Source organism: Heptranchias perlo, chromosome 37 (assembly GCF_035084215.1).
Source record: "Heptranchias perlo isolate sHepPer1 chromosome 37, sHepPer1.hap1, whole genome shotgun sequence".
Taxonomy (NCBI): domain Eukaryota; kingdom Metazoa; phylum Chordata; class Chondrichthyes; order Hexanchiformes; family Hexanchidae; genus Heptranchias; species Heptranchias perlo.
The window spans coordinates 13,446,293-13,471,902 of NC_090361.1; the positions used below are offsets into that span (position 1 = coordinate 13,446,293).

Genomic DNA, 25,610 nt, shown 5'->3' on the forward strand with positions numbered 1-25,610 from the left:
GATATGTAGGCAAATCTCAGAAAATTGTGCAAATAATAGGGTAATAATAGTGGGGGATTTCAACTTCCCCAATATTAACTGGGATACTCAGAGTGTAAAAGGCTTAGAGGGTACAAAATTCTTAACGTGCATCCAGGAGAGCTTTTTGAGCCAGCATGTAGAAAGTCCTACAAGAGAGGGGGCGGTACTGGACCTAATTCTAGGGAATGTGGCCGGCCAAGTGGAAGAAGTGCTAGCAGGTGAGCACTTTGGTGACAGTGACCATAATTCGGTGAGACTTAAGGTGGTCATGGAAAAGGACAGGGAGGGGCCGGAAATAAAGGTTCTAAATTGGGGGAAGGCCGATTTTAATAGGATAAAGCAGGATCTGGCCAAAATGGACTGGGATCAGCTGCTTGTTGGAAAATCCGCATCGGAGCAATGGGAGTCTTTCAGAAGGGAGATTGAGACCATACAATGGCAACATGTTCCCGTAAAGGTCAAGGGTGGTTCCAAGAACTCCAGGGAACCTTGGATGTCAGGGGATATACGAGAATGGATTAGGAAAAAAAGGAGGGCTTTTGGCAGATACAAAAGGCTAAAGATGGAGGAAGCTCTAGAGGAGTACAAAAAGTGCAGGGGGATACTTAAAAAAGAAATTAGGAGATCAAGGAGGGGCCATGAAATAACACTGGCGAGCAAAATAAAGGAAAATCCTAAGATGTTTTATAAGTATATTAAGGGTAAGAGGATGACTAGGGAAAAAATAGGGCCCATTAGGGACAAAAATGGCAATCTGTGTGTGGAGCCGGCAGATGTAGGAGGGGTTCTAAATGAATTTTTTGCATCTGTTTTCACTATGGAGAAGGACGATGTAGACATAGAAATACGGCAAGGGGACTGTGATATACTCGAACATATTAACATCGAGCGGGAGGAGGTATTGGCGGTTTTAGCAGGCCTAAAAATGGATAAATCCCCAGGCCCGGACGAAATGTATCCCAGGCTACTGTGTGAGGCAAAGGAGGAGATTGCGGGGGCTCTGACACATATATTCAGAACCTCTCTGGCCACAGGGGATGTGCCAGAGGACTGGAGAACCGCTAATGTAATACCATTATTCAAGAAGGGGAGTAGGGAAAAACCGGGGAACTACAGGCCAGTGAGCCTAACATCAGTGGTAGGAAAATTATTGGAAAAAATTCTGAAGGACAAAATTAGTCTCCACTTGGAGAAGCAAGGATTAATCAGGGATAGTCAACATGGCTTTGTCAAGGGAAGATCATGTCTGACTAATTTGATTGAATTTTTTGAGGGGGTGACTAGACGTGTGGATGAGGGTAACGCAGTGGATGTGGTAGACATGGATTTCAGTAAGGCCTTCGATAAAGTTCCCCACAGGAGACTGGTCAAGAAGGTACGAGCCCATGGAATCCAGGGTGCCTTGGCACTTTGGATACAAAACTGGCTTAGTGGCAGAAGGCAGAGGGTGATGGTCGAAGGTTGTTTTTGTGACTGGAAGCCTGTGGCCAGTGGGGTACCACAGGGATCGGTGCTGGGTCCCTTGCTGTTTGTGGTCTACATTAATGACTTGGATATGAATGTAAAAGGTATGATCAGTAAGTTCGCTGATGATACAAAAATTGGTAGGGTGGTAAATAGCGAGGAGGATAGCCTCAGTCTGCAGGACGATATAGATGGGTTGGTCAGATGGGCGGAACAGTGGCAAATGGAATTTAACCCGGATAAGTGCGAGGTGATGCACTTTGGAGGGACTAACAAGGCAAGGGAATACACAATGAATGGGAGGACTCTAGGCAAGACAGAGGGTCAGAGGGATCTTGGTGTGCAAGTTCACAGATCCCTGAAGGCGGCGGAACAGGTAGATAAGGTGGTAAAGAAGGCATATGGGATACTTGCCCTTATTAGCCAAGGCATAGAATATAAGAGCAAGGAGGTTATGATGGAGCTGTATAAAACACTGGTTAGGCCACAGCTGGAGTGCTGTGTGCAGTTCTGGTCGCCACACTACAGGAAGGATGTGATCGCTTTGGAGAGGGTGCAGAGGAGATTCACCAGGATGTTACCAGGGCTGGAGCGCTTCAGCTATGAAGAGAGACTGGGAAGATTGGGTTTGTTTTCCTTGGAGCAGAGGAGGCTGAGGGGGGACATGATTGAGGTGTACAAAATTATGAGGGGCACAGATAGGATGGATACTAAGGAGCTTTTTCCCTTCGTTGAGGGTTCTATAACAAGGGGACATAGATTCAAGGTAAAAGGCGGGAGGTTTAGAGGGGATTTGAGAAAGAGCTTTTTCACCCAGAGGGTGGTTGGAGTCTGGAACTCACTGCCTGAAAGGGTTGTGGAGGCAGGAACCCTCACAACATTCAAGAAGCATTTGGATGAGCACTTGAAATGCCATAGCTTACAAGGCTACGGACCAAATGCTGGAATATGGGATTAGAGTAGACAGGGCTGATGGCCGGCGCGGACACGATGGGCCGAAGGGCCTCTATCCGTGCTGTATAACTCTATGACTCTATGTAACTGAGCCATAAAAAGTCATGTTTTTCAATCCTTGGCTTGTGCTAAGTTAGTTGGTTAACCGAGGCCCCGTCTGCCCTCTCAGGTGAATGTAAATGATTCCATGGCACTATATCAAAAAAGAGTGGGGGAGTTGTCCTGGAGCAATATTATTCCCTCAACCAACATTGTTAAAACAGATTATCTGGTCATTCATCTCATTGGTGTTTGTGGGACCTTGCTGTGTACAATTTGGTTGTCGTGTTTGCCTACTAACTAACAATATTTTATTGGTTGTGAAGCATTTGTGAATGACGTGGAAGATGCTCGATCAATCTAAGGTCTTCTTTCTTGCACCGGAGATGTAGGGTTGCCAACCCTCCAGGATTGTCCTGGGCTCTCCAGGAATTGACTATTAATCTCCTGGACACCGCTGCGAGCAACTCGGGAGAAAAATCATTGGGACATTCAAAAGAAATCTTCATTGCTACATCATTAAATAAATTTAAAACAGAAATCGACAGTTTCCTAGAAGTAAAGGGAATTAGGGGTTACGGGGAGCGGGCAGGAAATTGGACATGAATTTAGATTTGAGATTAGGATCAGATCAGCCATGATCTTATTGAATGGTGGAGCAGGCTCGAGGGGCCGATTGGCCTACTCCTGCTCCTATTTCTTATGTTCTTATGAACATTTTGGTTTATTAGTTATAAAAGTATTGGAGATGGAGGAGAAAATGGCTGTTTGACTGAGTGGGGAGGTTGGAGGCAGAAGGTCATGTGATGAAACCTCCAGGAATACATCCAGAGTTGGCAACCCTATAGAGAGGGCTGAACATGACTGACTTTAATTATACTCCGAATCATTCTGATGTTTTGACTGCACCAGAGAGAGGGTGCTAGAACCTAGAAGAGGCATCGTTTGAGTTTGGGTATACCACAGAAGACTTGTTATTTCATATCTACATAAATGAACTGGAATTGGAAACCCATTGTAAACTTGTTTAAATTTTCAGACAACACTAAAACTGGGAGTGCAGTCGAGACAGAGAGGGTACAATTAAAGTTTTGCAGAAGAGATTAGTGCTGTTAGATCACAGGTTGAGAATGGGTAATGTAATCTTAGTCACTGGAGGATACACTACTGAGCAGCACAGTGGAGTTTGTAGCTCATTGCTGTATGTACATTTGCATTCATATAGCGCCTTTCACTAACTCAGGACATCCCGAAGAGCTTTACAGCCAATGAAGTACTTTTTGAAGTGTAGTCACTGTTATAATGTAGGAAAGGCAGCAGCCAATTTGCACACAGCAAGCTCCCACAGACAGCAAGCTGATAATGACCAGACAATCTGTTGGTCGAGGGATGATTATTGACACAGACACCGAGGAGAACTCCCCTGCTCTTCTTTGAAATAGTGCCATAGGATCTTTTACGTCCACCTGAGGGGGCAGACGGGGCCTTGGTTTAACATCCCATCTGAAGGACAGCACCTCCGACAGCGCAGCACTCCCGCAATACCACACTGGGTGTGTCAGCCTGGATTATGTGCTCAAGTCTCTGGAGTAGGATTGGAACCCACAACCTTCGGATTCAAGCAAGAAGACTACCCACAGCTGATACCTATTTCCCAGCACAACACAGACACTGTTTGATGCCCATATTGGTGCGATTATTATTTTACAATCCTGGAATATATTCTCCTCCAGCTTGTACCTCAACTACGCTGGCTGCCTCTCTCCAGCCAGTAACCTCCAAAATAGCTCTCCAAAAGGGACGGAAGGTTTAACCTATGCGGAGACCCTCTACCTGCCTCTGTTGAAGGCGGCCTCTTTTCTATACGATAAACTTGTGTTGAATGAATGGATATTTTGTAGAGTGTAGCAGCACAGTTTTATAGCCTCATGGACAGCTTAACTGAATATAAAGCAGATTGCTTGCAGAAAGTTTGAGAGCTGAGTGCATTGTAATTGTTGACTGTGTAATTATAGTCAGTCTCCAGACTTAGCTGCATCATTCTATGTTCCTTTTTGGATTCTCCTATGCCTGTTCATTATTTCTCTTTGCAGAAGGTAACAATTCGGGGAAAATATACTCAGGTACTTCACAAGTGCGTTTAACATCTCAACCCTACATTACATTGATTGGCATCCTTATAAGGCAACGACCATATATATATTTATTCACACTTATTCTCATTTCTTATCTTCATACTTCTCTTCAAATTTGACACCATCTTCCAGATGTCCTTCCAGCTTCTATTGGTATGGACCCCTCTTCACCTCAGTGCCAGTTTGGCTCGGTCAGTAGTATTCTGTATCCAAAAGTCATGGTTTCCAGACCCACTCTCAGGGACTTGGGCTGGCACATCACACTGAGGGAGTGCTGCACTGTTGGAGGCGCCATCTTTTGGATCAAGACGTTAAACTGTCTGTTTGAGTGGATGTAAATGATCCTATGGCATTAATTGAAGATCAGGGCGTTCCCCTGGTGTTCTGGTCAACATTTCACCCTCAACCAAGAGCATCAAACATAGATTAAAATGGTCATTTATCTCGTTGCTGTTTGTGGGATCCTGTGTGTTTTCCTACATAACGGAAATAATACTTTGGCTGTGAAGCAATTTTGGATGTCCTGACCATATGAAGGCCAGTCTACAAATTAGGGTCGCCAACCCTCCAGAATTGTCCTAGAGTCTCCAGAAATTGAAGATTAATCTCCAGGATACAACTGTGGAGAAACCCGGGAGAAAATCATTAAAAATGTGTGTTTTTTCTCTGTTTTGTTGGACAATTCTGGGCACCACACTTTAGATAGGATGCCAACGCCTTAAAGAGCGTGCAGCGAAGATTTACTAGACTCGTACCAGAGATACGGGGCTTCAGTTATGTGAAGAGACTGGAGAAGCTGGGGTTGTTCTCCTTAGACCAGAGAAGGTTAACGGGCAATTTAATAGAGGTGTTCGAAATCATAAGAACATAAGAGATAGGAGCAGGAGTAGGCCAATCGGCCCCTCGAGCCTGCTCCGCCATTCAATAAGATCATGGCTGATCTGATCCTAACCTCAAATCTAAAGAACACAAGAAGTAGGAGCAGGACCCGGCCACTCAGCCCCTGGGCCCGGTCTGCCACCCACAGGGCCTTGACCGATCCGAACTCAGCTTCATGTCCAATTTCCTGCCCGCTCCCCGTAACCCCTAATTCCCTTTGCTTCTAGGAAACTGTCTCTTTCTGTTTTAAATTTATTTAATGATGTAGCTTCCACAGCTTCCTGGGGCAGCAAATTCCACAGACCTACTACCCTCTGAGTGAAGAAGTTTCTCCTCATCTCAGTTTTGAAAGAGCAGCCCCTTATTCTAAGATTATGCCCCCTAGTTCTAGTTCCACCCATCCTTGGGAACATCCTTACCGCATCCACCCGATCAAGCCCCTTCACAATCTTATATGTTTCAATAAGATCACCTCTCATTCTTCTGAGCTCCAATGAGTAGAGTCCCAATCTACTCAACCTCTCCTCATATGTCCACCCCCTCATCCCCGAAATCATGAAGGATTTTGACAGAGTACATAAGGAGAAACTGTTCCCACTGGCAGAAGGGTTGGATCCAGAGGACACAGGTTTAAGATAATTGGCAAAAGCAAAAGAGGTGAGATGAGGAGTTATGATGACCTGGAACGCGCTGCCTGTAAGGGCGGTGGAAGCAGATTCAACAATAACTTTCAAAAGGGAATTAGATAAATACTTGAAGGGGAAAAATATGCATGGCTATGGGGAGAGATTGGGAGTGGGACTAATTGGATAGCTCTTTCAAAGAGCCTGCACAGGCACAATGGCCAAATGGCCTCCTTCTGTGCTGGATCACTCCATGATTTCATAACACTTTTGTTCGTTAGTTAGAAAAATTTTTGAGATGGAAAAGAAAGCTATTTGACTGGGCGGGGCGTTTGGAGGCAGAAGGTCATGTGATGAAACCTCCAGGAATACGTCCAACCATGGTTGGCAACCCGAATAGAAATGCAAGTTCTTTCTTCCTGCTTGATGGTTTTTCATGCCCGCTTCACCATTGGTGACATGTCCCACCAATAGGTTCACAGGACATCATGCCCTCGTGCCATCTATTTGGAGTTGTAGATCTTGATCTGTAAATCTCGATCTGTGCCCTTTTGGGCTCTCCCCCCATTTCTCACAACTAAAGTACACTCTACGGCTGGATTGGCCCAGTGTGCCCTAAGTGGGAGTTGACCGTTTCACCCCTTTTATGCGCTTGCAGGGACCCACAACTTTACTCTGTGCTTCATGGAGATTCATGGACAGCTTAACTGCCCCACCAGCGTACATGAGGCTAAAAAGCTGTGCTGCTACACAGGACAAAATATTCATTCAACTCAAGTTTATCTTCTCCGCATAGAAAAAAGGCCGACTTCAACAGAGGCGGTCCGAGGGACAGAGTATAGGTTACTTTTGGCCCTTTCGAAGACCCTTTTATGGAGGTTATTGGCTGGAGAGCTGGAGCCGATGTAGTTCCAGTCATATAAATACTGTGGCTACAAGAGCAGGTCAGAGGCTGGGTATTCTGTGGCAAGTGACTCACCTCCTGACTCCCCAAAGCCTTTCCACCATCTACAAGGCACAACTCAGGAGTGTGATGGAATACTCTCCACTTGCTTGGATGAGTGCAGCTCCAACAACACTCAAGAAGCTCAACACCATCCAGGACAAAGCAGCCCGCTTGATTGGCACCCCATCCATCACCCTAAACATTCACTCCCTTCACCACCGGCGCACCGTGACTGCAGTGTGTACCATCCACAGGATGCACTGCAGCAACTCGCCAAGGCTTCTTCGGCAGCACCTCCCAAACCCACGACCTCTACCACCTAGAAGGACAAGAGCAGCAGGCGCATGGGAACAATACCACCTGCACGTTCCCCTCCAAGTCACACACCATCCCGACTTGGAAATATATCGCCGTTCCTTCATCGTCGCTAGGTCAAAATCCTGGAACTCCCTTCCTAACAGCACTGTGGGAGAACCTTCACCACACGGACTGCAGCGGTTCAAGAAGGCGGCTCACCACCACCTTCGAGGGCAATTAGGGATGGGCAATAAATGCCGGCCTCGCCAGCGACGCCCACATCCCATGAACAAATAAAAAATGGTTACCTTTAACGTGCTCCAGCATACCTGAGTCTCCAAAAAGCACAGAGTAAAGTGGTGGGTTCCTGCGAGCACATAAAACGAGCAAAACGCTTAACTCCCATTTAGCTTCACTCTGAGTTATGGAGTTCCAAAAAGGAAGGGAAAGCATCGGAATGCAAGGGGGAGAATCCAGCAGGAAATTCAGGGAGGCAGAAATCTTTTTGCCTTTTTCCAAGTTTTGGATAATACCCTTAGGATCTTTTAACCCGTTGCCATGGATCCCCAGAGATGGGCAGTCCTAACATTTCACGCATTGCAAGTGGATCCTTCCACGCAATGTAGTCCAGTTGTTAAATATTTCTTGTTCTGAACTCATCCACTCCTCAAACAAGAAATAATTTATTGCAGGCACTGGTTTGATTAGGGGGATCACTTGTAGATCTATCCCTTAAACTGTGATTAGGAATATTGCCTGAGGACATTGTCAACTGTGAAATAATACCCCCGGGATTATCCCAACAGCTCCTCTCACCCAGCTCAGAATCGGACAATCCTCATTTATTATCGAAAGTCAGTGGGACAGGCGCAGACTCCACACCTGTTAGTGTTTAACTTGTTCAAACCCTCCCCTCCCCTCTGCCCCACCCCCACAAGCAGTGACTTCTCACTTCATTGAAAGTGCATTTCACTAAAAGACAGATCCACAGTTACTCAACAAGAGAATGACAAGAGTAGTGAAAGATTGGACTCGTCAAACAAATCATAGCCTTTGGCCCCGAGTACTAGAAACATTCTAGTAAACGCTGCAACAAAATCCATTGAGCTCTCTCCATCCTGAACCATTTATCTCTTCTGTCGGTCGGTCTATCTACCTCGCTGTCTCCATTTTCTATCCATCCACCTGTCTCTCTATCAATCTCTCTCTCTGCTTTCTGTATTTCTGACACTTACTCTGTCTCTACTTAGATATTTATCTCCCTAGATAGATATATAGATAATAGTTAGAAAACAAGATAGATCTATCTGCTTCAGTATGTACGTACGTTTCTGTTTGTCTATCCAGCCATATGTCTAAATCTATATAAAAGTCTCATGTCTAACACCCAATCTGTCCATCACACTTTAGGTGTGATGCTTTGGGGGTCACAACTTTGAACATGCTAATTTCTGTGACACATTTGGATCAGATTGCCTCAAATTTAATATTTGCAAAATGGCTGAACAAGAAGGCTAACTTACCCATCAAAAGAAAGTACTGTGCACAAACTCCCAATAAGAAACTAGTGAGGATTTAGCAAACCAACCAATTGGTAAAGAAGAGCAAAGTATCAGCTTGGCTGTGTTGGTAGCGCTCTTGGCCCAGTGTCAGAAGGCTGTAATATAATAATATATAATAATAATAATAATAATAATGATAATCACTAATAAATCCAATAAGGAACTCAGAAGAAACTTCTTTACCCAGAGAGTGGTGGGAATGTGGAACTCGCAACCACATGGAGTGATTGAGGCGAATGGCATAGATGCATTTAAGGGGAAGCAAGATAAACACATGAGGGAGAAAGGAATAGAATGATATGGTGATAGGTTGAGATGAAGTAGGGTGGGAGGAGGCTCGTGTGGAGCATAAACACCAGCATGGACCAGTTGGGCCAAATGGCCTGATTCTGAGCTATAAATTCTCCATAGGTTCAAGCTCCATTCCAGGTTTCACATACAATCTAGGTTGACATTGTACTGAGGGGTTGTTGTGTGTCATCTGCAAAATGGCACAACAGTGACCTGTTCAGCTAGATGTAACAGATCCCATGGTGTTTCTCGAAGAAGAGCAGGGATTTCTCCTGGTGTCCTGGCCAACGTTACTCCCTTCAAAAAGACACACTCCATCTCGTCCTCCCATCACGAGCGCTGTGGAAAGATGGCACTGAGGGGAGAGGCAAGGACTCCAGGCATAAAGACAGGGAAAGAGATCAGAGGAAATGAAATGATCTAAGAAAGAAAGACTTGCTTTTATATAGCGCCTTTCATAACCTCAGTATGTCCCAAAGCACTTTATAACCAATGACGTACGTTTGAAGTGTAGTCACTGTTGTAATGTAGGAAACATGGCAGCCAATTTGCGCACAGCAAGATCCCACAAACAGAAAAGTAATAATGACCAGATAATCTGTTTTTTTTTTAAAAAGTGTTATTGGTTGAGGGATAAATATTCGACAGGACACCCAGGAAAACTCCAATGCGCTTCTTTCAATCGTGCCAAGGGATCTTTTATGTTCACCTGAAAGAGCAGACGGGGCCTTGGTTTAATGCGTCATTCGAAGGACGGCACCCCCGACAGTGCAGCACAGGGAGTGTCAACCTAGATTTCGTGCTCAAGCCCGCTGGCTCAGAGGTGAGTGTGCTACCACTGAGCCACGGCTGACACGTAAAAGAAAAAGACAAGATGGGGACTGCAAAGGAGATGGAGCAGAAAGGGTCAAGGATGGAAAGAGTGGTCAGAGAAAAGAGAACTTCAGTAGAGAAAGAAAAACAGCAAAACCAAACTGCAGAAAGTAAGAGAGAGAATGAAGGAGAGAACGCAATAAAGAAAACAAAGACCAGAGAAAATGAAATACAGGAAGATATTAATAAACTAAATAAAGGAAGACATTAATTAACTTGCAGAATGGGCATGTAATTTGCAAATTAATTTCAATATATGCAAGTGTTGGGTGGTCCATTTTGGCAGGAAGAATAAGGAGGCCACATACTCCTTGGAAAATAAGAGTCTAAATAGGGTAGAGGAACAGAGAGATCTGAGGGTACAGACACACAAATCACTAAAAGTAGCGTCGCAGGTTAATAAGGCCATAAAAAAAGCAAACCAAGGACTGGGGTTCATTTCTAGAGAGATAGAATTGAAAAGCAGGGAAGTTATGTTAAATTTGTATCGAACCTTGGTTAGATCACACTTGCAGTACTGTGAACAGTTCTGGTCTCCATATTATAAAAAGGATATAGAGGCACTGGAAAAGGTGCAAAAAAGATTTACTAGAACTGAGAAGTTATACCTATCAGGAAAGTTTGAGGGTGGGGCTCTTTTCTCTAGAAAAGAGAAGGCTGAGGGGTGACCTGATAAAGATCTTTAAAATTATGAAAGGATTTGCTCGGGTAGATGTAGATGTTGATGTTTCCACTTGTGGGGAGACCAGAACTAGGGGCCATAAATATAAGGGGCCAGTACATGCGCAGAGCAGCAAGGCAACGATCACTGCAGCTCCTGCGAATTAAATTAACTCTGTGGCGTCGACTTGCTCGATTTTGAACTTTAAAAAAAAATTGTGCGCAACCTACTCAGCCCGAGTCAATCAATGCGCACGGAACAGCCTGAGAGACTAAAAGACACGCCCACAAAATCTGTCAGGAAGAGAAGTCCAGCCCAGAAGCAGACAAGCAGACTTCATTCATTTAAAGTTAGCATTCTGGAAGTCATTGTAAATAAAACATTTTATTTTCTTTTATTAAAAAGCCAAGTAATAATTGAATTAATTTAAAGAGACAGAAGGGAAAAATAACAATTTCAATTTTTAATTTTTTTTAATGATCAAAAACTATTAAAAATAAGGAGTAATATGAAACTCCACATTTCTAAAAATTTAATTTTTAGTTGTTTGGCAATCATAAAGAGTTATCACGCTTTTAAAACTCAGTTTAGACCTGGAATTTTTAAGTGTATCTTTTGGTGGCATAATTGGTTTCTTTCCAGCTGGGCAGATAAGCAAGTTTGCGATTTTTCAATGATTGTAGCGTATGATGTCCCTTTAATTCGCAGCTGTCAAATCGCTGGTGGACCAATAAGAGCAAGTTCACGATTTCCGCGTCTTAGAGCACGTGTGCAAACGCGCTTCTACGATTCGCCATAAAAAACGGAGCGCGCTGTTGAGCTCCTCCGTTATTTCGGGAGGGATTTCTGCCGCAAGATAATCACGAATAAATCCAATAGGGAATTCAGGAGAAACCCAGTGGTTGGAATGTGGGACTCGCTACCACATGGAGTCATTGAGGCGACTAGTATAGATGCATTAAAGGGGAAGCTCGATCAACACATGAGGGAGAAAGGAATAGAAGGATATGCTGATAAGGTGAGATAAAGAAGGGTGGAAGGAGGCTTGTGAGGAGCATAAACACCAGCTGTTGGGCTGAATGGCCTGTTTCTGTACCGTACATTCTACATAAAGGACGAGTTCAGACAGGGAGAAAGAAAGGAGAATGTGGAGAGAGCAGAACAGAGGTGAAATAAAAGGCAAGTTATAATCAGAGTTATGAGCAGTGCAGGTTAAATCGGCAAGATATTTGTTGGTTGACTGTCACAGCCAAACCCACGCACAATTTGGACTGAGGTAAGTTGGACAGGAGGAATCATCTGACACCTTCTGAACTGGAAATTAAGTAATGGGGAAAAGTCAACTGGAAAAATAATTTAGGTCTGAGTGACTCAGGAGGCCTCTCAGAAGTGGGTCAATTGAGTGTTCCTCTCCTCCTGATTGGGTCATGGAATGAGGGAGAAGATTTCATAAGCTGTAGATAAGTGCAGATAAGGTCAAACAGGAAATGGCATTGTTTATCTCTAAACACATTGGAAATCTTGTGTGGAGCACATACTTCCTGTGGTGTCACACTTACTTCCTGTCACACGTGAGCCATCACACTTGAGGTGTCTCCTCGAACCCACCGTAAGACGCCCACTAGTACGTATAAGTTTTGAGACACACTTCAGACTCAGGATGTGCCTAAAGCTAGTGGCCCATCATTAACCTCAGAACGTGCCTATTTGCAGCAAGTTAGATCGTTCACTTCAAAAAAGGGACAAGTCAGGTAATACAAAGTACTATATTTGAAACAGAATACTACACGATGCAACACATGGCCGAATATCATTCTTCTAAAACAGCCCATTCTGTGACCTCTCAGTGAGCAACACTAAAGGCCACCTGCTCTTCTACATGTAAAAGTCTTGCATCGAGTGGGGTCCGTCACACTTCAAAGTCGCACATCAAAAATATTTTTTTTAAAAGACAAAGAACGAGACTCCTTTCCTGCTGGGCTCCAGCGAGGGGCAGAAGCTGGAGGATTTACAAGCACCGGTAAATCGACAGGAATTCCTTCACCGATGAGCCTCTAATTCATCTGTCGATTGACCAGTGCTTGTAAATCCTCCAGCTTCTGCCCCTCGCTGGAGCCCAGCAGGAAAGGAGTCTCATTCATCACAGGCTGTGCCTAATTAGAATCATTTCCCACAGCAGCACCTGAGCAGTGGCCTTAAAGAATCCGGCAATTTAAATAAGGCTTTTTTTCAGCATCCAATCATCAGAACCATGATACAGACCGTAGGCAATCGCTCAGCAACACAATAGGGTACTCACTGTACACTATACCACACACACGGGGGCAATCCGGGCTAACTCACTGTACACTGTACCACACACACGGGGGCAATCCGGGCTAACTCACTGTACACAGTATCACACACACAGGGCAATCCAGGCTAACTCACTGTACACAGTACCACACACACAGGGCAATCCGGGCTAACTCACTGCACACAGCATCACACACACAGGGCAATCCGGGCTAACTCACTGCACACAGTATCACACACAGGGGCAATCCGGGCTAACTCACTGTACACAGTATCACACACACAGGGCAATCCGGGCTAACTCACTGCACACAGCATCACACACACAGGGCAATCCGGGCTAACTCACTGTACACAGTATCACACACAGGGGCAATCCGGGCTAACTCACTGTACACAGTATCACACACACAGGGCAATCCAGGCTAACTCACTGTACACAGTATCACACACAGGGCAATCCAGGCTAACTCACTGTACACAGTATCACACACACAGGGCAATCCGGGCTAACTCACTGTACACAGTATCACACACACAGGGCAATCCGGGCTAACTCACTGTACACAGTACCACACACAGTGGGAATCCGGGCTAACTCACTGTACACAGTATCACACACACAGGGGCAATCCGGGCTAACTCACTGTACACAGTATTACACACAGGGCAATCCAGGCTAACTCACTGTACGCAGTATCACACACAGGGCAATCCAGGCTAACTCACTGTACACAGTATTACACACAGGGCAATCCAGGCTAACTCACTGTACACAGTATCACACACACAGAGCAATCCGGGCTAACTCACTGTACACAGTATCACACACACAGAGCAATCTGGGCTAACTCACTGTACACAGTATCACACACACAGGGCAATCCGGGCTAACTCACTGTACACAGTATCACACACACAGGGCAATCTGGGCTAACTCACTGTACACAGTATTACACACAGGGCAATCCGGGCTAACTCACTGCACACAGTATCACACACACAGGGGCAATCCGGGCTAACTCACTGTACACAGTATTACACACAGGGCAATCCGGGCTAACTCACTGTACGCAGTATCACACACACAGGGCAATCCAGGCTAACTCACTGTACACAGTATCACACACACAGAGCAATCTGGGCTAACTCACTGTACACAGTATCACACACACAGAGCAATCTGGGCTAACTCACTGTACACAGTATCACACACACAGGGCAATCGGGGCTAACTCACTGTACACAGTATCACACACACAGGGCAATCCGGGCTAACTCACTGTACACAGTATCACACACACAGGGCAATCCGGGCTAACTCACTGTACACAGTATCACACACACAGGGCAATCCGGGCTAACTCACTGTACACAGTATCACACACACAGGGCAATCCGGGCTAACTCACTGTACACAGTATCACACACACAGGGCAATCTGGGCTAACTCACTGTACACAGTATCACACACACAGGGCAATCCGGGCTAACTCACTGTACACAGTATCACACACACAGAGCAATCCGGGCTAACTCACTGTACACAGTATCACACACACAGGGCAATCCGGGCTAACTCACTGTACACAGTATCACACACACAGGGCAATCTGGGCTAACTCACTGTACACAGTATCACACACACAGAGCAATCCGGGCTAACTCACTGTACACAGTATCACACACACAGAGCAATCTGGGCTAACTCACTGTACGCAGTATCACACACACAGGGGCAATCCGGGCTAACTCACTGTACGCAGTATCACACACACAGGGCAATCTGGGCTAACTCACTGTACACAGTATCACACACACAGAGCAATCTGGGCTAACTCACTGTACACAGTATCACACACACAGAGCAATCCGGGCTAACTCACTGTACACAGTATCACACACACAGAGCAATCTGGGCTAACTCACTGTACGCAGTATCACACACACAGGGCAATCTGGGCTAACTCACTGTACACAGTATCACACACACAGGGCAATCTGGGCTAACTCACTGTACACAGTATCACACACACAGAGCAATCTGGGCTAACTCACTGTACGCAGTATCACACACACAGGGCAATCTGGGCTAACTCACTGTACACAGTATCACACACACAGGGCAATCCGGGCTAACTCACTGTACACAGTATCACACACACAGAGCAATCTGGGCTAACTCACTGTACGCAGTATCACACACACAGGGCAATCTGGGCTAACTCACTGTACACAGTATCACACACACAGGGCAATCTGGGCTAACTCACTGTACACAGTATCACACACACAGGGCAATCCGGGCTAACTCACTGTACACAGTATCACACACACAGGGCAATCTGGGCTAACTCACTGTACGCAGTATCACACACACAGGGCAATCCGGGCTAACTCACTGTACACAGTATCACACACACAGGGCAATCCAGGCTAACTCACTGTACACAGTATTACACACAGGGCAATCCGGGCTAACTCACTGTACACAGTATCACACACACAGGGCAATCCAGGCTAACTCACTGTACACAGTATTACACACAGGGCAATCCGGGCTAACTCACTGTACACAGTATCACACACACAGGGCAATCCGGGCTAACTCACTGTACACAGTATCACACACACAGGGCAATCTGGGCTAACTCACTGTACACAGCATCACACACACAGGGGCAATCCGGGCTAACTCACTGTACACAGTATCACACACACAGGGCAATCTGGGCTAACTCACTGTACACAGTATCACACACACAGAGCAATCCGGGCTAACTCACTGTACACAGTATCACACACACAGAGCAATCCGGGCTAACTCACTGTACGCAGTATCACACACACAGGGCAATCCGGGCTAACTCACTGTACACAGTATCACACACACAGGGCAATCCGGGCTAACTCACTGTACGCAGTATCACACACACAGGGCAATCCGGGCTAACTCACTGTACACAGTATCACACACACAGAGCAATCCGGGCTAACTCACTGTACGCAGTATCACACACACAGGGCAATCCGGGCTAACTCACTGTACACAGTATCACACACACAGGGCAATCCGGGCTAACTCACTGTACACAGTATCACACACACAGGGCAATCCGGGCTAACTCACTGTACACAGTATCACACACACAGGGCAATCTGGGCTAACTCACTGTACACAGTATCACACACACAGGGCAATCCGGGCTAACTCACTGTACGCAGTATCACACACACAGGGCAATCCGGGCTAACTCACTGTACACAGTATCACACACACAGGGCAATCCGGGCTAACTCACTGTACACAGTACCACACACGGGGGCAATCCGGGCTAACTCACTGTACACAGTATCACACACACAGGGCAATCCGGGCTAACTCACTGTACACAGTATCACACACACAGGGCAATCCGGGCTAACTCACTGTACACAGTACCACACACACAGGGCAATCCGGGCTAACTCACTGTACACAGTATCACACACACAGGGCAATCTGGGCTAACTCACTGTACACAGTATCACACACACAGGGCAATCCGGGCTAACTCACTGTACGCAGTATCACACACACAGGGCAATCCGGGCTAACTCACTGTACACAGTATCACACACACAGGGCAATCCGGGCTAACTCACTGTACACAGTACCACACACGGGGGCAATCCGGGCTAACTCACTGTACACAGTATCACACACACAGGGCAATCCGGGCTAACTCACTGTACACAGTATCACACACACAGGGCAATCCGGGCTAACTCACTGTACACAGTATCACACACACAGAGCAATCCGGGCTAACTCACTGTACACAGTATCACACACACAGGGCAATCCGGGCTAACTCACTGTACACAGTATCACACACACAGGGCAATCTGGGCTAACTCACTGTACACAGTATCACACACACAGAGCAATCCGGGCTAACTCACTGTACACAGTATCACACACACAGAGCAATCTGGGCTAACTCACTGTACGCAGTATCACACACACAGGGGCAATCCGGGCTAACTCACTGTACGCAGTATCACACACACAGAGCAATCTGGGCTAACTCACTGTACACAGTATCACACACACAGAGCAATCCGGGCTAACTCACTGTACACAGTATCACACACACAGAGCAATCTGGGCTAACTCACTGTACGCAGTATCACACACACAGGGCAATCTGGGCTAACTCACTGTACACAGTATCACACACACAGGGCAATCTGGGCTAACTCACTGTACACAGTATCACACACACAGGGCAATCTGGGCTAACTCACTGTACACAGTATCACACACACAGGGCAATCCGGGCTAACTCACTGTACACAGTATCACACACACAGAGCAATCCGGGCTAACTCACTGTACACAGTATCACACACACAGAGCAATCTGGGCTAACTCACTGTACGCAGTATCACACACACAGGGCAATCTGGGCTAACTCACTGTACACAGTATCACACACACAGGGCAATCTGGGCTAACTCACTGTACACAGTATCACACACACAGGGCAATCCGGGCTAACTCACTGTACACAGTATTACACACAGGGCAATCCGGGCTAACTCACTGTACACAGTATCACACACACAGGGCAATCCGGGCTAACTCACTGTACACAGCATCACACACACAGGGGCAATCCGGGCTAACTCACTGTACACAGTATCACACACACAGGGCAATCTGGGCTAACTCACTGTACACAGTATCACACACACAGAGCAATCCGGGCTAACTCACTGTACACAGTATCACACACACAGAGCAATCCGGGCTAACTCACTGTACGCAGTATCACACACACAGGGCAATCCGGGCTAACTCACTGTACACAGTATCACACACACAGGGCAATCCGGGCTAACTCACTGTACGCAGTATCACACACACAGGGCAATCCGGGCTAACTCACTGTACCCAGTATCACACACACAGAGCAATCTGGGCTAACTCACTGTACGCAGTATCACACACACAGGGCAATCCGGGCTAACTCACTGTACACAGTATCACACACACAGGGCAATCCGGGCTAACTCACTGTACACAGTATCACACACACAGGGCAATCCGGGCTAACTCACTGTACACAGTATCACACACACAGGGCAATCCAGGCTAACTCACTGTACACAGTATCACACACACAGGGCAATCCGGGCTAACTCACTGTACACAGTATCACACACACAGGGCAATCCGGGCTAACTCACTGTACACAGTACCACACACACAGGGCAATCCGGGCTAACTCACTGTACACAGTATCACACACACAGGGCAATCTGGGCTAACTCACTGTACACAGTATCACACACACAGGGCAATCCGGGCTAACTCACTGTACGCAGTATCACACACACAGGGCAATCTGGGCTAACTCACTGTACACAGTATCACACACACAGAGCAATCCGGGCTAACTCACTGTACACAGCATCACACACACAGGGGCAATCCGGGCTAACTCACTGTACACAGTATCACACACACAGGGCAATCTGGGCTAACTCACTGTACACAGTATCACACACACAGAGCAATCCGGGCTAACTCACTGTACACAGTATCACACACACAGAGCAATCCGGGCTAACTCACTGTACGCAGTATCACACACACAGGGCAATCCGGGCTAACTCACTGTACACAGTATCACACACACAGGGCAATCCGGGCTAACTCACTGTACGCAGTATCACACACACAGGGCAATCCGGGCTAACTCACTGTACCCAGTATCACACACACAGAGCAATCTGGGCTAACTCACTGTACGCAGTATCACACACACAGGGCAATCCGGGCTAACTCACTGTACACAGTATCACACACACAGGGCAATCCGGGCTAACTCACTGTACACAGTATCACACACACAGGGCAATCCGGGCTAACTCACTGTACACAGTATCACACACACAGGGCAATCCAGGCTAACTCACTGTACACAGTATCACACACACAGGGCAATCCGGGCTAACTCACTGTACACAGTATCACACACACAGGGCAATCCGGGCTAACTCACTGTACACAGTACCACACACACAGGGCAATCCGGGCTAACTCACTGTACACAGTATCACACACACAGGGCAATCTGGGCTAACTCACTGTACACAGTATCACACACACAGGGCAATCCGGGCTAACTCACTGTACGCAGTATCACACACACAGGGCAATCCGGGCTAACTCACTGTACACAGTATCACACACACAGGGCAATCCGGGCTAACTCACTGTACACAGTACCACACACGGGGGCAATCCGGGCTAACTCACTGTACACAGTATCACACACACAGGGCAATCCGGGCTAACTCACTGGACACAGTATCACACACACAGGGCAATCCAGGCTAACTCACTGTACACAGTATTACACACAGGGCAATCCAGGCTAACTCACTGTACACAGTATCACACACACAGGGCAATCCGGGCTAACTCACTGTACACAGTATCACACACACAGGGCAATCCAGGCTAACTCACTGTACACAGTATTACACACAGGGCAATCCAGGCTAACTCACTGTACACAGTATCACACACACAGGGCAATCCGGGCTAACTCACTGTACACAGTATCACACACACAGGGCAATCTGGGCTAACTCACTGTAGACAGTATCACACACACAGGGCAATCCGGGCTAACTCACTGTACGCAGTATCACACACACAGGGCAATCCGGGCTAACTCACTGTACACAGTATCACACACACAGGGCAATCCGGGCTAACTCACTGTACACAGTATCACACACACAGGGCAATCTGGGCTAACTCACTGTACACAGTATCACACACACAGAGCAATCCGGGCTAACTCACTGTACACAGTATCACACACACAGAGCAATCCGGGCTAACTCACTGTACGCAGTATCACACACACAGGGCAATCCGGGCTAACTCACTGTACACAGTATCACACACACAGGGCAATCCAGGCTAACTCACTGTACACAGTATCACACACACAGGGCAATCCGGGCTAACTCACTGTACACAGTATCACACACACAGGACAATCCGGGCTAACTCACTGTACACAGTATCACACACACAGGGCAATCCGGGCTAACTCACTGTACACAGTATCACACACACAGGGCAATCCGGGCTAACTCACTGTACACAGTATCACACACACAGGGCAATCCGGGCTAACTCACTGTACACAGTATCACACACACAGGGCAATCCGGGCTAACTCACTGTACGCAGTATCACACACACAGGGCAATCCGGGCTAACTCACTGTACACAGTATCACACACACAGGGCAATCCGGGCTAACTCACTGTACACAGTACCACACACGGGGGCAATCCGGGCTAACTCACTGTACACAGTATCACACACACAGGGCAATCCGGGCTAACTCACTGTACACAGTATCACACACACAGGGCAATCCAGGCTAACTCACTGTACACAGTATTACACACAGGGCAATCCAGGCTAACTCACTGTACACAGTATCACACACACAGGGCAATCCGGGCTAACTCACTGTACACAGTATCACACACACAGGGCAATCCAGGCTAACTCACTGTACACAGTATTACACACAGGGCAATCCGGGCTAACTCACTGTACACAGTATCACACACACAGGGCAATCCGGGCTAACTCACTGTACACAGTATCACACACACAGGGCAATCCGGGCTAACTCACTGTACACAGTATCACACACACAGGGCAATCCGGGCTAACTCACTGTACACAGTATCACACACACAGGGCAATCCGGGCTAACTCACTGTACACAGTATCACACACACAGGGCAATCTGGGCTAACTCACTGTACGCAGTATCACACACACAGGGCAATCCGGGCTAACTCACTGTACACAGTATCACACACACAGGGCAATCCGGGCTAACTCACTGTACACAGTACCACACACGGGGGCAATCCGGGCTAACTCACTGTACGCAGTATCACACACACAGGGCAATCCGGGCTAACTCACTGTACACAGCATCACACACACAGGGCAATCTGGGCTAACTCACTGTACGCAGTATCACACACACAGAGCAATCCGGGCTAACTCACTGTACACAGTATCACACACACAGGGCAATCCGGGCTAACTCACTGTACGCAGTATCACACACACAGAGCAATCCGGGCTAACTCACTGTACGCAGTATCACACACACACAGGGCAATCCGGGCTAACTCACTGTACACAGTATCACACACACAGGGCAATCCAGGCTAACTCACTGTACGCAGTATCACACACACACAGGGCAATCCGGGCTAACTCACTGTACACAGTATCACACACACAGAGCAATCCGGGCTAACTCACTGTACACAGTATCACACACACAGGGCAATCCGGGCTAACTCACTGTACACAGTACCACACACACAGGGCAATCCGGGCTAACTCACTGTACGCAGTATCACACACACAGGGCAATCCGGGCTAACTCACTGTACACAGTACCACACACACAGGGCAATCCGGGCTAACTCACTGTACACAGTACCACACACACAGGGCAATCCGGGCTAACTCACTGTACACAGTATCACACACACAGGGCAATCCGGGCTAACTCACTGTACGCAGTACCACACACACAGGGCAATCCGGGCTAACTCACTGTACACAGTACCACACACACAGGGCAATCCGGGCTAACTCACTGTACGCAGTATCACACACACAGGGCAATCCGGGCTAACTCACTGTACACAGTATTACACACAGGGCAATCCGGGCTAACTCACTGTACGCAGTACCACACACACAGGGCAATCCGGGCTAACTCACTGTACGCAGTACCACACACACAGGGCAATCCGGGCTAACTCACTGTACACAGTATCACACACACAGGGCAATCCGGGCTAACTCACTGTACGCAGTACCACACACACAGGGGCAATCCGGGCTAACTCACTGTACGCAGTATCACACACACAGGGCAATCCGGGCTAACTCACTGTACACAGTACCACACACACAGGGCAATCCGGGCTAACTCACTGTACACAGTACCACACACACAGGGCAATCCGGGCTAACTCACTGTACACAGTATCACACACACAGGGCAATCCGGGCTAACTCACTGTACACAGTATTACACACAGGGCAATCCGGGCTAACTCACTGTACGCAGTACCACACACACAGGGCAATCCGGGCTAACTCACTGTACACAGTACCACACACACAGGGCAATCCGGGCTAACTCACTGTACACAGTACCACACACACAGGGCAATCCGGGCTAACTCACTGTACGCAGTATCACACACACAGGGCAATCCGGGCTAACTCACTGTACACAGTATTACACACAGGGCAATCCGGGCTAACTCACTGTACGCAGTACCACACACACAGGGCAATCCGGGCTAACTCACTGTACGCAGTATCACACACACAGGGCAATCCGGGCTAACTCACTGTACACAGTATCACACACACAGGGCAATCCGGGCTAACTCACTGTACGCAGTATCACACACACAGGGCAATCCGGGCTAACTCACTGTACGCAGCATCACACACACAGGGCAATCCGGGCTAACTCACTGTACACAGTACCACACACACAGGGGCAATCCGGGCTAACTCACTTTACGCAGTATCACACACAGTGGGAATCCAGGCTAACTCACTGTACACAGTATTACACACACAGGGGCAATCCGGGCTAACTCACTGTACACAGTATCACACACACAGGGGCAATCCGGGCTAACTCACTTTACGCAGTATCACACACAGTGGGAATCCAGGCTAACTCACTGTACACAGTATCACACACACACAGCAATCCAGGCTAACTCACTGTACACAGTATCACACACACAGGGGCAATCCAGGCTAACTCACTGTACACAGTATCACACACACAGAGCAATCCGGGCTAACTCACTGTACACAGTATCACACACAGGGCAATCCAGGCTAACTCACTACACACAGTATTACACACAGAGCAATCCGGGCTAACTCACTGTACACAGTATCACACACAGGGCAATCCAGGCTAACTCACTACACACAGTATTACACACAGAGCAATCCGGGCTAACTCACTGTACACAGTATTACACACACAGGGCAATCTGGGCTAACTCACTGTACACAGTATCACACACACAGGGCAATCCAGGCTAACTCACTACACACAGTATTACACACAGAGCAATCCAGGCTAACTCACTGTGCACAATATTACACACACAGGGCAATCTGGGCTAACTCACTGTACACAGTACCACAGACACAGGGCAATCCGGGCTAACTCACTGTACACAGTATCACACACACAGAGCAATCCGGGCTAACTCACTGTACACAGTACCACACACAGGGGCAATCTGGGCAAACTCAATGAGTTCCCTTCCTCTCTGGCTTTAAGTCTGTGGTGAAGAAAGTTATCCAATGATTTGAATTGAGCTCAATTATAAATTTAGCAATTTTCTAGTGAAGCCAAAGAAAATACTTTTCATTAAAAAAAAATGAAATTAGGACTTAAATCAGCCAATATTGGAAATAATGAAATCTCTGAGGAGTTACCCATAATACTTGAGGCTGTATGGTTGAGCCACAGTCAAATCCCAGCATATTCTATATTAAGGCAACTTTCAAAACTACAGAGTATGAACCATGCGTTCAGTATGAAACACACACCTTACCAGATAGAAAGAAATAAATACATTTTTAATCGCACTTTTCATAACCTCAGCATTTCATTGCCAATTAAGTACTTTTGAAGTTTAGTCCTAATGGAAGGAAATGCAGCAGCCAATTTACACACAGCAAGACCCACAAACAGCAAATGAGCTGAATGACCAGGTAATCCATTTTTGGTGGTGTTGGTTGAGAGATAAATGTTGGCCAGAACACCAGGGAGCACTCCCCTGCCCTTCTTCAAATAGTGCCATGGGATCTTTTACATCCACCTGAAAAGGCAGTCAGGGGCCTTGGATTAAAGTCTCATCTGAAAGACCAGCACCTCCAGCAGCACTACATTCCCTCAGTGCTGAAGTGCCAGCCTAGAGGGGCTTGAACCCATACTCTGAGGTGAGTGTCAGCTTGGATCGGTAAGAACTTTTACAGTTTCTTCCCCCTCCTTGTTCTGCCAGTTGGTTACCTGACCTGAAGGTGCTGGGGTACAGTTCCACATTTGCAAAGGCCCAAATACTCACCCTTCATGAGATGGTTGACACTCATCAGATACCTCCAGGCTTTTTGTCTTCCTAGTCACATGGGTATCAGGAAGCCTCTGCTGCAGTCACCAACTCTGGTTGGATATATCCTTGGAGGTTTCATCACATGACCTCCAATCACCCCGCCCCCAAACTCCCGCCATTGGTCACCCAACAGGCCCATCCTCACGGTGCCCCGCCTTCTCATGACGATTGGATAACAGACTCTTCGTTACCCGATTGGATGATTCTTGATTGTCAGTCAAACAGCCTTTTTCCCGTCTCCAATATTTTTATAACTAATACATAAAAGTGTTCAAAGAAAATGAAAAAAAGGAACACACAATTTTGTTGAATTAATTTAAATTAATTAATTAATTTTTCGCCCGAGTGTTGCTCGCAGCGGTGCCCCGGAGATGAATTTTTAATTCCTGGAGACTCCAGGGCCATCCTGGAATGTTGGAAACCTGATTGGGGTCCCAAATGCCAGCCTCGCCAGCGACGCCCACATCCCATGAACAAATAAAAAATAATGTTTAAATCCCTGTACCATTTATATGTATCTCAAGTTGCTGATAATAAAAGACCTTGTTCGGATTTAGAATTTATCCACTGAGGCAACATCACCAAAGACAGCCCTTTCCAAAACTCCAGGCCCGTCAAATTCAAACAGGACAAGCCAGAGAGCGAGGGCTGGACCGTCAAGAATGGAGGGCCACACATGACCCATGGGCTGCAGTCTGGCCCAGACTCGTGCTCGAAGAATGTGTCATTTTGATGAGGTATCTGGAGGCAACCAGTGCGGGGTGGTCCATACCCCAGTGAGAAGAAGGGGGTATAAACTTGGGAAGCAGAGGCAGAATTTGTGAGCGTTTGCATTGTCTGACTCCTGACTGTTCCACTAACTCGGATATTGTTTTTGCTTAATATTTAACAGCGTGCTGACTGAATCAGTGTTTAATATCCCTTTATAGGGCAATTTGCATGACGATTACAACAGAAAACAGCCTCATGCAAAAGAAAGACAAACCGACCTCAGGATGTCCCAGAACGCTTTACAACCAATGAAGTACTTTTTGAAGTGTAATCACTGTTGTAACGTGGGAAACGCAGCAGCTAATTGGTGCACAGCAAGATCCCACAAACAGCAATGAGATAAATGACCATAAAATCTGTTTTTTTTTTAGTGGTGTTGATTGAGGGATTAATATTGGCCAGGACACTGGGAAAAACTCCCTTGGTCTTCTTCAAATAGTGTCATGGGATGTTTTACATCCGTCCCCTGTTATTGAAGAATAAACATGCAGAGAAACATGTTGAAACCTGAAGGGAAGC

The 25,610-nt window shown here is 46.9% G+C and overlaps 1 long non-coding RNA gene across 1 annotated transcript in view; it reads right to left on the minus strand.

The window, feature by feature from the left end:
• The window catches only part of LOC137304310 (uncharacterized), an 83,733-nt gene extending 59,418 nt beyond the window's left edge, over nucleotides 1–24,315 (minus strand). Inside the window, exon 1 of the long non-coding RNA XR_010958552.1 lies at nucleotides 24,276–24,315. This is a non-coding gene — a long non-coding RNA (uncharacterized lncRNA). The remainder of the gene's footprint in view (nucleotides 1–24,275) is intronic.
• Nucleotides 24,316–25,610: the final 1,295 nt, after the last annotated feature.